General features: G+C 37.6%; 1 long non-coding RNA gene across 1 annotated transcript in view; it reads left to right on the top strand.

Moving 5' to 3' along the window:
- The window catches only part of LOC114484643 (uncharacterized), a 45,771-nt gene extending 36,237 nt beyond the window's left edge, over nucleotides 1–9,534 (top strand). The window contains exon 4 of the long non-coding RNA XR_003677793.1: nucleotides 9,397–9,534. This is a non-coding gene — a long non-coding RNA (uncharacterized lncRNA). The remainder of the gene's footprint in view (nucleotides 1–9,396) is intronic.
- Nucleotides 9,535–13,776: the final 4,242 nt, after the last annotated feature.

The raw sequence follows: 13,776 nt of genomic DNA, 5'->3' as shown, positions 1-13,776 counted from the left end.
CGGGAAGACCCCACATGCCATGGAGCAACTAAGCCTGTGTGCCACAACTACTGAGCTTGCACTCTAGAGCCCGTGAGCCACAACGACTGAGCCCGTGTGCTGCAACTACTGAAGCCCACACGCCTAGAGCCTGTGCTCTGCAACAAGAGAAGCCACCACAATGAGAAGCCCTCACCCGCAACAAAGAGTAGCCCCCGCTCGCCGCAACTAGAGAAAGCCTGCATGCAGCAGCAAAGACCCAACGCAGCCAAAAATAAAAAGAAATAAAATAAAATAAATTTATATATATTAAAAAAAAATTACCTGTCAGAACCCATGGGATACAGCTAAAACCATGCTTAGTGGAAAGACACATAACCTTAAATGTCTTTATACATGAAGGAGAATAAATGAATTAAGCATCAGTTAAAAAAATTTGTCAGACAAGATGATAAACCTAAAGAAAAGTTGAGGGAAAGAATTCATAAATTAAAAGCAAAAATTAATGAAATGCAAAACAGAAAAACTGTAAGCCTGAAAAATAAATTCCAGAACAGGTTCTTTGAAAAACTAGTTCAAAGGAGAAGAGTATAAAATAAGAAATAAGCCTGGGTAAATAACCACAGATACAGAGGAAATGGAAATAATTAACCCTTGTTCAACTCAATAGTGAAGTGAAATGGAATAATATTTAGAAAAAGGTTAATTGCTAAAACCATGTCCAGAAAAGGAAGGCCATTTACTATATTCAGAGTTCATTTACGATACAAGAGATAGATAAAAGTTGTTAAAAGCACTAATGCTTACCTTATGAAAACATTGCTCTAACAATTATATGCAATTAAAAAGTTAAGAAAAAAGGAGACAAATTAAAAAGGAAGAGGTAAAATTATTGTTTATTAGCAATGATTTATATATCAAAACCCAAGAGAATCAATTGAAAAATTCCTATTGACCATAAACAAATTTGGTAAGTTGTTTGTATACAAAATTCATATAAAAAGTATGGTGGGAAAAACATTAATAATAACAAATAAATATTTTTAAAACAGATTAAACTTAAGAAGTGTGCAAGAATTTGATGAAGAAAATACTAACACAGAAAAGAAAGCTTGAATAAATGGAAAGATATCTGGTGTTCTTGGAAGGGAAGACTGAATATTACAGTGTTTCTTGTACCTCTACATTAATCACTCTACTTAATGTAAGTCAATTAAAAAAAACAGCAGAGTTTTTCCTTTCCTTTTTTTGAGCTAAGTGAAGTGACTTGAAAATTTAAGAGGAAAATTAAATATGCCAGAATAATCAAAATAATCTTGAAAATAAGAGTAATGAAGAGGGATAAGACATACAGATTTTAAAACATTTTAAAACTGGAATATTTACTTTTTAATATAATTTTTATTTTATATTGGGGTAGAGTTGATTTACAATGTTGTGTTAATTTCAGGTGTACAGCAAAGTGGTTCAGTTATACATTTACATATATCCATTCTTTTTCAGATTCTTTTCCCATACACAATTACAGAATATTGTGCTATACAGTAGATCCTTGTTGGTTATCTATTTTATATATAGTAGTGTATATATGTTAATCCCAAACTCCTAATTTATCCCTCCCCCTGCTGGATCATATGGTAGCTCAATGTTTACCTTTTAAAGGCACCTCCATTCTATTCTCTTTAGGGGCTCTTTCCAGGTTACATCCCACTTAAAGTTGAGGGTATGCATTTCTCCCCAACTCCTTCAGCATTTTGTGTTTGTAGTTTTCTTGCTGATGGTTATTCTGACTGATGTGAGCTGATACCTCTTTGTGGTTGGATTTGCATGTGTCTAATAATCTGTTGAAATTGAGCTTTAAGGCATGTCCTTTTTTTTTTTTCAAACTGTGATTACAGCTTACTTCTTCAAATTGTTTTCTTAAAGTTATGTGCCACATTTTGAAATTTTTTGGCCATTACCTCCCTCAAGACCTTTTGAGGGCAGGTTTCATTTACAGCCCTGCAGTACTTGTTCAAATGAAGTGACCGTTGGTACAGATTTTAAAGCTGCTGTTGCAGGTAACGGACCGAGAGTGACAGCATTTCTACGTTCCCCACTCTGGTACCTAGGGAATCAGACCTTCCTGCCAGTGGTGTTCCTCAATTATAAAATAGAATGGAATGTGCCCTGATAAACCCCCAAAAGCTTATGTCTCCTTACTTATGTTTGTTGTTAAATTTAATTTATAATTTTTATTGGAGTAATATTCCTTTGTGTACATAGACCACTTCTTTGTGCATTCCTCTGTTGATGGACATTTTCATTGCTTCCAAGTGTTGGCTATGGTAAATATTGCTGGAAAGCAGTATTGCCAGCCTGTGACTTTTTGATCCTCACCTTCTCAGGTGAGAGCCCCAGCAGTGGGCATGGAAAAATGCTCAACATCATGCATTAATAAAGACATGCAAATCCAATCTACAAAAACGTTCACCTTACAACAGTCAGAATGATCATCACCAAAAAATCTACAAATGATAAATGCTGAAGGAGTATTAGAGAACTGTGTACCCTCTACCTGCTGATGGGATGTAAACTGGTAACAGCCAGTAGTGAGAACATAATGGAGCTGAGTTTAAAGGTAAAAATTGAGCTACCATATGATCTGGAAGGCCCACTGCTGGGACTATCACCTGAGAAGACCAGAATCAGAAAGAAACAGGCTGACAATCCTGCACTGCAGCAATATTTATCATAGCCAAGAGTTGGAAGCAACCAAAATGTCCATCAACAGATGAATGCAAAAAGAAGAAGTGTTCCTTGTACACAATGGAATATTAGCCATGGAAAAGAATGAAACAGCGCCATTTGCAACACCATAGAAGGAGCTAGAGATAATAACACAACTTGAAGTAACAATGAAACCGAAAGACAGATATCCTATGATATCACTTATAGGTTTTATCTAAAAATTCATACACATGAACTTATTTCCAACAGAAGGACCCTCATGGATGAAGAAAACAAAATTATTTTTAACCAAGTGGAAAGGTGTGAGGAATGTATAAATTAGGATATGTCGGTTGACAGACCTATACTAATACACATGAAAAATATAAATCACCAAAACCTAGGGAATACCAACAGAGGCCTACTCAACACTCTGTAATAACCTAAGTGGGAAAGGATCCAACGATCAATAGATACAGATATATAATGAAGGAGATATTGTACCCCTAGAGCAAACACAACATTTTTATCAAATTTCCTGTAATAAAAAATAAATTTAAAAACAAACAAGAAGTAAGGAGATATAAGCTGTTGGGGGTTTGCCTTGGCACTCTAATTTTCAGCCTACTAACACGATTTCCAGGAAGGCTCTGTTGCCCAAGTACCAAGAGTTGGAAATGTAGAAATTCTGCCACCTTGTGGCCGTTTAATGCAAGAGCAGCTTTAACCCCACAGCTACTGGTCACTTAATATTCACAAGGACTCAGGGCTGTAAAGGACACTTGCCCTCAAAAAATGTCCTGAGGTAGGGAATGGGCAAAAAACTCAACACACAGCAAATTTTTCAAGAATATCAGGGGTAAGTTTTACTCACTTTTTTTTTTAAAAAGGAAAATGGATATAAGCTCAACATTAGGAATTATTAGACTAATGCAAATCTAATCTACAAAAGGTTTCAACTCACACCAGTCGAATGACCATCAGCAAAACGTCTACAAACAATAAATGCTGAAGGGGTTTTAGAGAACTGTGTACCCTCTAGCTGCTGGTGAGATGTAAAGTGGTAAGAGCCAATAATGAGAACAGAAAGGAGCTGCGTTTAAAAGTAAAAATTGAACTACCATCTGATCAAGCAGGCCCACAGCTGGGCCTATCACCTGAGAAGACCAGAATCGAGAAAACACAAGCTGGCAAAGCTGCACTGCAGCAATGTTCACAATAGGCAAGACAAGGAAGCACCCAAAATGTCCATCAACATGAATGGACAAAGAAGAAGTGGTCGGGGTACACAATGGAATATTAATGGAAACCAATGAAACACTGCTCTTTGCAGCGCCGTAGATTAGCCTAGATATAATCACAGAACATGAGGTAAGTCGGAAAGCAAAAGACAAACTATGATATCACTTATAGGCGTTATCTAACAACTGACACAAATGAACATATTTCCACTGAGAAAGACACTCACAAACTTAAAAAACCAACTATGCATATCTAAAAGGAAAGGTGGTGGCAATGGATAAATTAAGATTAGGTTTACCATACATATACAAATACAGATTAAGTACACATATCAAAAAGACCGAGCATATAGCAAGGGAGGTCTACGGAACACTCTGTAATCCTTTACAAGGGAAAAGGATCTGTACATGAATAGATACATATAATATACAAATGAACCAGATTATGTACACCTAGGACAAAGTATATTCTAATCATTGCCCTGATTAAAACAACGAACAGGAAGTAATGAGACATAAACTTATATATCAAAAAGACCGACCGTATAGAAATGGAGGTCTATGGCAGAGTCTGTAATAATTTACATGGCAAGTTGATCTGTACATGAATATATATATATATATATATAATATACAAATGAAACAGAATGTGTACACCTAGAGAAAACAATATTCTAATGATTACCCCAATTTAAAAAATTAAATTAAAATAATGAACAAGAAGTAATGAGACATAAACTTCAGGGGCTTTTTCCTGGCACATTCCATTCTAATTTACAACCTAGGAACACGACTTCCAGATAGGCTCTGCTGCCCTAATAACCAGTTTTGGGAATGGAGAAATGCTGCCTCCTTGTGGCCGTTTCCCACAACAGCAGCTTTAAACCCAGTGCTAATGGTCACGAAATATTCACAATCATTGCAGGCATGTAAATAACACCTGCTCTCAAAAAAAATCCTGGGGTCGAAAATCGACAAAACAATTCAAAAGAGGGCAACCTTCCAAGAAGACAATTTCAAGAAGTATATTGTACTCACACTTTTTTCTTTTTTTTTAAAGAAAAGAGAAAGGCTTGGAAAAATGGTGAACATTAGGAATTATTAAAGACATGCAAATTACAAAAATCTATCAGCTCACACCAGTCAGAATGGCGATAAGCAAAAAATCCGCAAACAACAAATGTTGAAGGGGTTGTGGAGAAATGCAAACCGGTGCTAAGTAGGACGTCGTGGTAAGAGCCACTAATGAAAACACAATGGAGGTGCTTTGAAAAGGTAAACATTGAGCTACTAGTCAATGAAGCATACCCACTACTGCGCCTATCACCTGAGAAAATGAGAATCAAAAGTCACAGCCTGGCAATACTGCACTCCAGCAATATTTACCATAGCCAACACTTGGAAGCAACAAACATGTCCATAAACAGAGGAATGCACAAAGAAGAAGTGGTCCATGTACACAGTGGAATATTACTCCACTAAAAAATGTAAATTAAATTTCAAAAACAAACATAAGTAAGGAGACATAAGCTTTTGGGGGTTTATCAGAGCACATTCCAGTCTAATTTATAACAGAGGAATACCACTGGCAGGAAGGTCTGTTTCCCTAGGTACCAGAGAGGGGAAGGTAGAAATGCTGTCGCCCTCTGGCTGTTACCTGCAACAGCAGTTTTAAAATCTGTGCTAATGGTCACTTCATATGCACAAGTACTGCAGGGTTCTAAATGAAACCTGCCCTCAAACTGTCCTGATGCAGGTAAAGGCCAAAAAATTTCACAATGTGGCACATTCTTCAAGAAAATAATTTGAAGAATTAAGCTGTACTCACAATTTGAAAAATAAAAGGACATGCCTGAAAGCTCAATTTCAAGGGATTATGAGACGCATGCAAATCTAACCACAAAGATGTATCAGCTCACACCAGTCAGAGTAATCATCAACAAAAAAACTACAAAGGATCAATCCTGAAGGGGTTGTGGAGAAATGCATACATACACTCAATGTGAAGTGGGACGTAACCTGGTAAGAGCCGCTAATGGGAACAGAATGGAGGTGCCTTTAAAAGGTAAACATTGAGCTACGATATGATCCAGCAGGCCCACTTCTGGGCCTATAATCTAAGAAGACAGAATAGGAAAGACACAGGCAGGCAAATCTGCACTGCAGCAGTATTACAATAGCCAGGACATGGAAGCAACCAAAAAGTCCATCAACAGATGAGTGGACAAAGAAGAACAGGCACATGTACAGATGGAATATTAGCCCAGGAAAAAAATGAAACAGTGCCATTTGTAGCACCATAGGTGAGTCTAGAAGTAATCACACAACTTGTAGTAAGCGAGAAAGTGAAAGACACCTATCCTATGATATCACTTATAGGTGTTACCTAAAAATTGATACCAATGAAGATATTTCCACAGAGAAAGGCAATCACAGATTCATTAAACAAACTTATGGTTCACCAAATGGAAAGGTGTGAGGATTGGATACATTAGGATATTGGGGTTAACAGAGATATACAAACACATGTGAAATATATAATCACCAAAGACCTACGGAAAACCAAGAGAAGACTACTCAACATTGTGTCATAACCTACATGGAAAAAGGATCCAAAGAAGAATAGATATATGTATATGTGTAAAAGAACCACATCTTGCACACCTAGAACAAACAAAACATTGTAATCAAATTTGCTGTGATGAAAAATAAAAATTAAATTAAAAAAAGGAACAAGAAGTAATGAGACATAAACTTAAGGGGCTTTTTCCTGGCCCATTCCATTCTAATTTGCAACCTACAACACAACTTCCATTATGGCTCTGTTGCCTTAGTAACCAGTTTTGGTAAGGATAAATGCTGCCGCCTTCTGGCCGTTTAACACAACAGCAGCTTTAAACCCAGAGCTAATGTTCGCTTAATATTCAAAATAATTGCAGGCCTGTAAATGACAGCTGCCGTCAAAAAAAATCCTGGGGTCGTAAATCGACCAGAAAACTCAAAAGACGCCAACATTTCAAGAAGACAGTTTCAAGAGGCTTATTTTATGCACACTTTGTCTTTTCTCTCTTTTTCTTAAAAAAAAATGGAATGGAAAAATGCTCAACATCAGCAATTAATAAAACCATGCAAATCCAATCTGCAGAAACGTTCACCTCACAGCCGTCAGAATGATCTTCAGCAAAAAGTCTATAAAGAATAAATGCTGAAGGGGTTTTAGAGAACTGTGTACCCTCTAGCTTCTGGGGGGATGTAAACTAGTAGCAGCCAGTAGTGAGAATATAATGCAAGTGCGTTTAAAGGTAAAAATTGAGCTACCATGTGATCTGGGAAGTCCTTTGATGCGCCTATCACCTGAGCAGTCCAGAATGAAAAAGACACAGTCTGGCAATCCTGGACTGCAGGAACATTTACCATAGCCAAGACTTGGAAGCAACCACAATGTCCATCAACAGATGAATGCTCAATGAAGAAGTGGTCCATGTACACAATGGAATATTAGCCATGGAAAACAATGAAACATTGCCGTTTGCACCACCATATAAGGACCTAGGGATAATCACCCAACTTGAAGAAAGAAACTGAAAGACAGATATCCTATGACATCACTTCTAGGTGTTACCTAAAAACTGATACCCATGAACTTATTTCCAAGAGAAGGAAAAGCATGGACTAAGAAAACAAAATTATGTTTAACCAACTGGAAAGGTGTAAGGAATGGATGAATTACGATATGGGGATAACAGACATGTACTAACACATATGAAATATATAATCACAAAATACCTATGGAATACCACGAGAGGTCTACTCAACACACTGTAATAACCTACACGGTAAAGGATCCAAAGATGAATAGATAGATACATTGATATGATGAACCAGATTCTGTACACCTAGGAGAAACAACATTTTTATCAAATTTGCTCTGATAATTAATAAAAATTAAATTTGAAAAACAAACAACAAGTAAGGAGATACAAGCTCTTGGGGGTTTGCGCTGGCACATTCCACTCTAATTTGCAGCCTACTAACACGATTTCCAGGAAAGCTCTGTTGCCCAAAAACCCAGAGTTGGAAATGTAGAAATGCTACCGCCTTGTGACCGTTTCCCGCAAGAGCAGCTTTAAACCCACAGCTAACTGTCACTTAACATTCACAAGGACTCAGGGCTGTAAAGGACACCTGCCTTCAAAAATTGTGCTGAGGTAGGGAATGGTTAAAAAAATTCGAAACAGGCAAATTTTTCAAGAAGATAGTATGAAGAGGTAAGTTTTACTCACTGTCTTTTAAAAAAAAGGAAAATGGATAGAAGCTCAACCTCAGGAATTATTAGACTCATGCAAATCTAATCTACAAAAAGGTTTCAACGCACACCAGTCGACTGACCATCAGCAAAGTCTACAAACAATAAATGCTGAACGGGTTTTAGAGAACTATGTACCCTCTCTCTGCTGGTGAGATGTAAAGTGGTAACAGCCAATAATGAGAACAGAAAGGAGCTGCATTTAAAAGTAAAAATTGAGCTACCATTCAATCCAGCAGGTGCACCACTTGACCTCTCACCAGAGAAGACCAGAATCGAGAAGACACAGGATGCAACAGCTGCACTGCAGCCTTATTCACAATAGCCAAGACAGTGAAGCAACCAAAATGTCCATCAACAGGTTAATGGATAAAGAAGAAGTGGTCCATGTACACAAGGGAATATTAGCCATGGAAAACAATGAAACACTGCTTTTGAGGCACCATAGATGAGCCTAGAGATAATCACAAAACATGAGGTAAGTCGGAAAGCAAAAGACCTATAACCTATGATATCACTTATAGGCGTTATCTAATAACTGACACAAATGAACATATTTCCACAGAGAAAGACACACACAGACTTAGAAAACTAACTATGCTCATCTAAAAGGAAAGGTGCGGAATGGATAAATTAAGATTAGTGTTACTATACGTAAACAAATACATATTATATACAGGTATCAAAAAGACCGACCATATAGCAAGGAAGGTCTATGGAACGCTCTGTAATATTTTACATGGGAAGAGGATCTGTACATGAATAAATAGAATGTACAAATGAACCAGATTGTGTACACCTAGGACAAACAATATTCTAAGCATTAGTAATGAGACACAAACTTATGGGGGTTTCTCCTGGCACATTCCATCCTAATTTACAACCTAGGAACACGACTTCCAGAAAGGCTCTTCTGCCCTAGTAAGCAGTTTTGGGAATGGAGAAATGCTGCCTCCTTGTGGCCGTTTCCCACAACAGCAGCTTTAAACCCAGTGCTAATGGTCATAAATATTCACAAAACTTGCAGGCCTGTAAATGACACCTGCTCTCCAAAAAAATCCTGGGGTCGAAAATCGACAAAACAATTCAAAAGAGGGCAACCTTCCAAGAAGACAATTTCAAGAAGTATATTGTACTCACATTTTTTCTTGTTTTTAACAGAAAAGAAAAAGCCGTGGAAAAATCATGAATTTTAGGAAATTTTGAAGACCTGAAAACCTAAATTATAAAAACCTATCAGCTCACACCAGTCAAAATGGCCGTCACCAAAAATGCTGCAAACAATAAATGCTTAAAGGATTGTGGAGAAATGCGTACTTTCGGTTCTAAAGGGGAGGTGGTAAGAGCCACTAAGGAAAACACATTGGAGGTGCTTTGAAAAGGTAAACATTGAGCTATCAGTCAATGATGCATACCCACAGCTGGGCCTATCACCTGAGAAAATGAGAATCAAAAAGACACAGGCTGGCAATCCTGCACTCCAGCAATATTTACCATAGCCAGCACTTGGAAGCAACGAAAATGTCCATCAACAGAGGAATGCAGAAAGAAGAAGTGGTCCATGTACACAATGGAATATTACTCCAATAAAAAATATAAATTAAATTTAGAAAAAAAAACATAAGTAAGAAGACATAACCTTTTGGGTGTTTATCAGGGCACATTTCAGTCTCATTTATAATAGAGGAGCACCACTGGCAGGAAGGTCTGTTTCCCTAGGTACCAGAGTGGGGAAGGTAGAAATCCTGTTGCCCTCTTGCCGTTACCTGCAACAGCAGCTTTAAAATCTGTGCTAATGGTCACTTCATATGCACAAGTACCCCAGGGCTGTAGATGAAACGTGCCCTCAAAATGTCTGGAAGGAGGTAATGGCCAAAATATTTCAAAATGTGGCACATACGTTAAGAAAACAATTTGAAGAAATAAGCAGTAATCACAGTTTGAAAAAAAAAAAGGACATGCCTTAAAGCAATTTCAACCGGTTATGAGACACATGCAAGTTCAGCCACAAAGAGGTATCAGCTCACACCAGTCAGAATAACCATCAGGAAGAAAACTACAAACAATAAATGCTGAAGGTGTTGTGGAGAAATGCATACCCTCAACTTTGTGTGGGATGTAACCTTGAAAGAGGCACTAATGAGAACAGAATGGAGGTGCCTTAAAAAGGTAGACATTGAGCTACCATATGATACAGCAGGCCCATTCCTGGACCTATAGCCTAAGAAGACAGAATTGGAAAGACAGGCAGGCAAATCTGCATTGCACAGTATTACAATAGCCAAGATATGGAAGAAACCAAAAAGTCCATCAACAGATGGGTGGACAAAGAAGAACTGCTACATGTAGAGATGGAATATTAGCTCGGGAAAAAATGAAACAATGCCATTTGCAGCACCATAGATGAGTCTAGAGGTAATCACGCAACTTGTAGTAAGTGAGAAAGCGAAAGACACATATCCTATGGTATCACTTATAGGTGTTACCTAAAAATTGATACCAATGAAGATATTTCCACAGAGAAAGGCAATCACAGATTCATTAAACAAACTTATGGTTCACCAAATGGAAAGGTGTGAGGATTGGATACATTACGATATTGGGGTTAACAGAGATATACAAACGCATGTGAAATATATAATCACCAAAGACCTACGGAATACCAAGAGAAGACTACTCAACATTGTGTCATAACCTACATGGAAAAAGGATCCGAAGAAGAATAGATATATGTATATGTGTGAAAGAGCCACATCAAGCACACCTAGAACAAACAAAACATTGTAATCAAATTTGCTGTGATGAAAATAAAAATTAAGTTAAAAATATGAACAAGAAATAATGAGACATAAACTTAAAGGGATTTTTCCTGGCACATTCCATTCTAATTTACAACCTAGAGCACAACTTCCTTTAAGGCTCTGTTGCCCTAGTAACCAGATTTGGGAAAGGAGAAATACTGCTGCATTGTGGCCGTTTCACACAACGGAAGCTTTAAACCCAGCCCTAATGGTCACTTAATATTCAAAGTATTTGCAGGACTGTAAAGGACACTGTGCCTCAAAAAAAATCCTGGGGTTGTAAATCGATCAGAAAATTCAAAAGACATCAACATTTCAAAAAGAGTATCAAGAGTCTTATTTTATGCCCATTTTGTCTGTTCTTTTTCTTTTTGTTTAAAGAAAATGCATGGAAAACTGCTCAACATCAGGAACTAATAGAGCCATGCAAATCCAGTCTACAAAAACCTTCACCTCACAGCCATCAGAATGATGATCAGCAAAATGGTCTACGAAGAATAAATGCTGAAAAGGTTTTAGAGAACTGTTTACCGTCTAGCTGCTGGTGGAACGTAAACTGCAGCCAGTAGTGAGAAGAGAATGGCGGTGCGTTTAAAGTTAAAAATTGAGCTACCATATGATCTGGTAGCCCACTGCTGGGCCTATCTCCTGAGAACACCAGAGTCAAAAAGACACAGGCTGGCAATCCTGCACTACAGCAATATTTACCATAGCCAAGACTTGGAAGAAACCACAATGTCCATCAACAGGTGAATGCACAAAGAAGTGGTCCATGTACACAATGGAATATTAGCCATGAAAAGAATGAAACAGTGCCGTTTGAACCACCATAAAATGACCTAGACATAATCACCCAACTTGAAGTAAGAAAGAAACCAAAAGACAGATATCCTATGACATCACTTCTAGGTGTTACCTAAAATTGATACCCACGAACTTATTTCCAAGAGAAAGACACGCATGGGTTAAGAAAACAAAATTATTTTTAACGAAATGGAAAGGTGTAAGGAATGGATGAATTAGGATATGGGGGTTAACAGACATGTACTAATACATATGAAATATATAATCACAAAATACCAATGGAATACCAAGAGAGGTCTACTCATCACTCTGTAATATCCGACACGGGAAAGGAACCAAAGTTGAATAGATCGATACATAGACATAATGAACCAGATTCTGTACACCTAGAAAAAACACAGCATTTTTATGAAATTTGCTCTGACAATAAATAAAAATTAAATTTAAAAAACAAACAAGAAGTAAGGAGATATAAGCTCTTGGGGGTTTGCCCTGGCACATTCCACTCTCATTTGCAGCCTACTAACACGATTTCCCGGAAGGCTCTTTTGCCCAAAAATCCAGTTGGAAATGTAGAAATGCTGCCGCCTTGTGGCCGTTTCCCGCAAGAGCGGCTTTAAACCCACAGCTAACTGTCACTTAACATTCACAGACTCAGGGCTGTAAAGGACACCTGCCCTCAAAAAGTGTCCTGAGGTAAGGAATGGCCAAAAAAATTCAAAACAGGCAAAATTTTCAAGAAGATAGTATGAAGAGGAAAGTTTGACTCTCTCTCTTTAAAAAAAAGGAAAATGGATTAAAGCTCAACCTCAGGAATTATTAGACTCATGCAAATCTAATCTCCAAAAAGGTTTCAACTCACACCAGTCGACTGACCATCAGCAAAAAGTCTAAAAAGAATAAATGCTGAAGGGGTTTTAGAGAAGTGTGTACCCTCTACCTGCTGGTTAGATGTAAAGTGGGAACAGACAATAATGAGAACAGAAAGGAGCTGCGTTTAAAAGTAAAAATTGAGGTGTCATTCAATCCAGCAGGCACACACTGGGCCTCTCCCCTGAGAAGCCCAGAATCGAGAAGACACAGGCTGCAACAGCTGCACTGCAGCCTTATTCACAATAGCCAAGACAGTGAAGTAACCAAAATGTCCATCAACAGGTGAATGGGTAAAGAATTGGTCCATGTACACAGTGTAATATTAGCCATGGAAAACAATGAAACACTGCTCTTTGAGGCACCATAGATGAGCCTGGAGATAATCACAAAACATGAGGTAATTCGGAAAACAAAAGACCTATATCCCATGATATCACTTATAGGCATTATCTAACAACTGACAAAAATGAACATATTTCCACAGAGAAAGATACTCACAGACTTAGAAAACAAACTGTGCTCATCTAAAAGGAAAGGTGGAGGGAATGGATGAATTAAGATTAGTGTTATTATATGTATACAAATACATATTATATACATATATCAAAAACACCAACCATATAACAAGGGAGGTCTATGGAACACTCTGTAATAGGAGAAAGGGAACACTCTTGTACTGTTGGTGGGAATGTAAAATGATACAGCCACTATGGAGAACAGTATGGAGGTTCCTTAAAAAACTAAAAATAGAACTACCATACAACCCAGCAATCTCACTACTGGGTAGATACCCTGAGAAAACCATAATTCAAAAAGAGTCATGCACCAAGATGTTCATTGCAGCTCTATTTACAATAGCCAGGACATGGAAGCAACATAAGTGTCCATCATCGGATGAATGGATAAAGAGGATGTGGCACATATATACAATGGAATACTAAGCCATAAAAAGAAACGAAATTGAGATATTTGTAGTGAGGTGGATGGACCTAGAATCTGTCATACAGAGTGAAGTAAGTCAGAAAGAGAAAAACAAATACCGTATGCTAACACATATATATGG

This window comes from Physeter macrocephalus, chromosome 1, assembly GCF_002837175.3.
Source record: "Physeter macrocephalus isolate SW-GA chromosome 1, ASM283717v5, whole genome shotgun sequence".
Taxonomy (NCBI): Eukaryota; Metazoa; Chordata; class Mammalia; order Artiodactyla; family Physeteridae; genus Physeter; species Physeter macrocephalus.
This window is presented reverse-complemented; position numbering and strand designations above follow the sequence as displayed.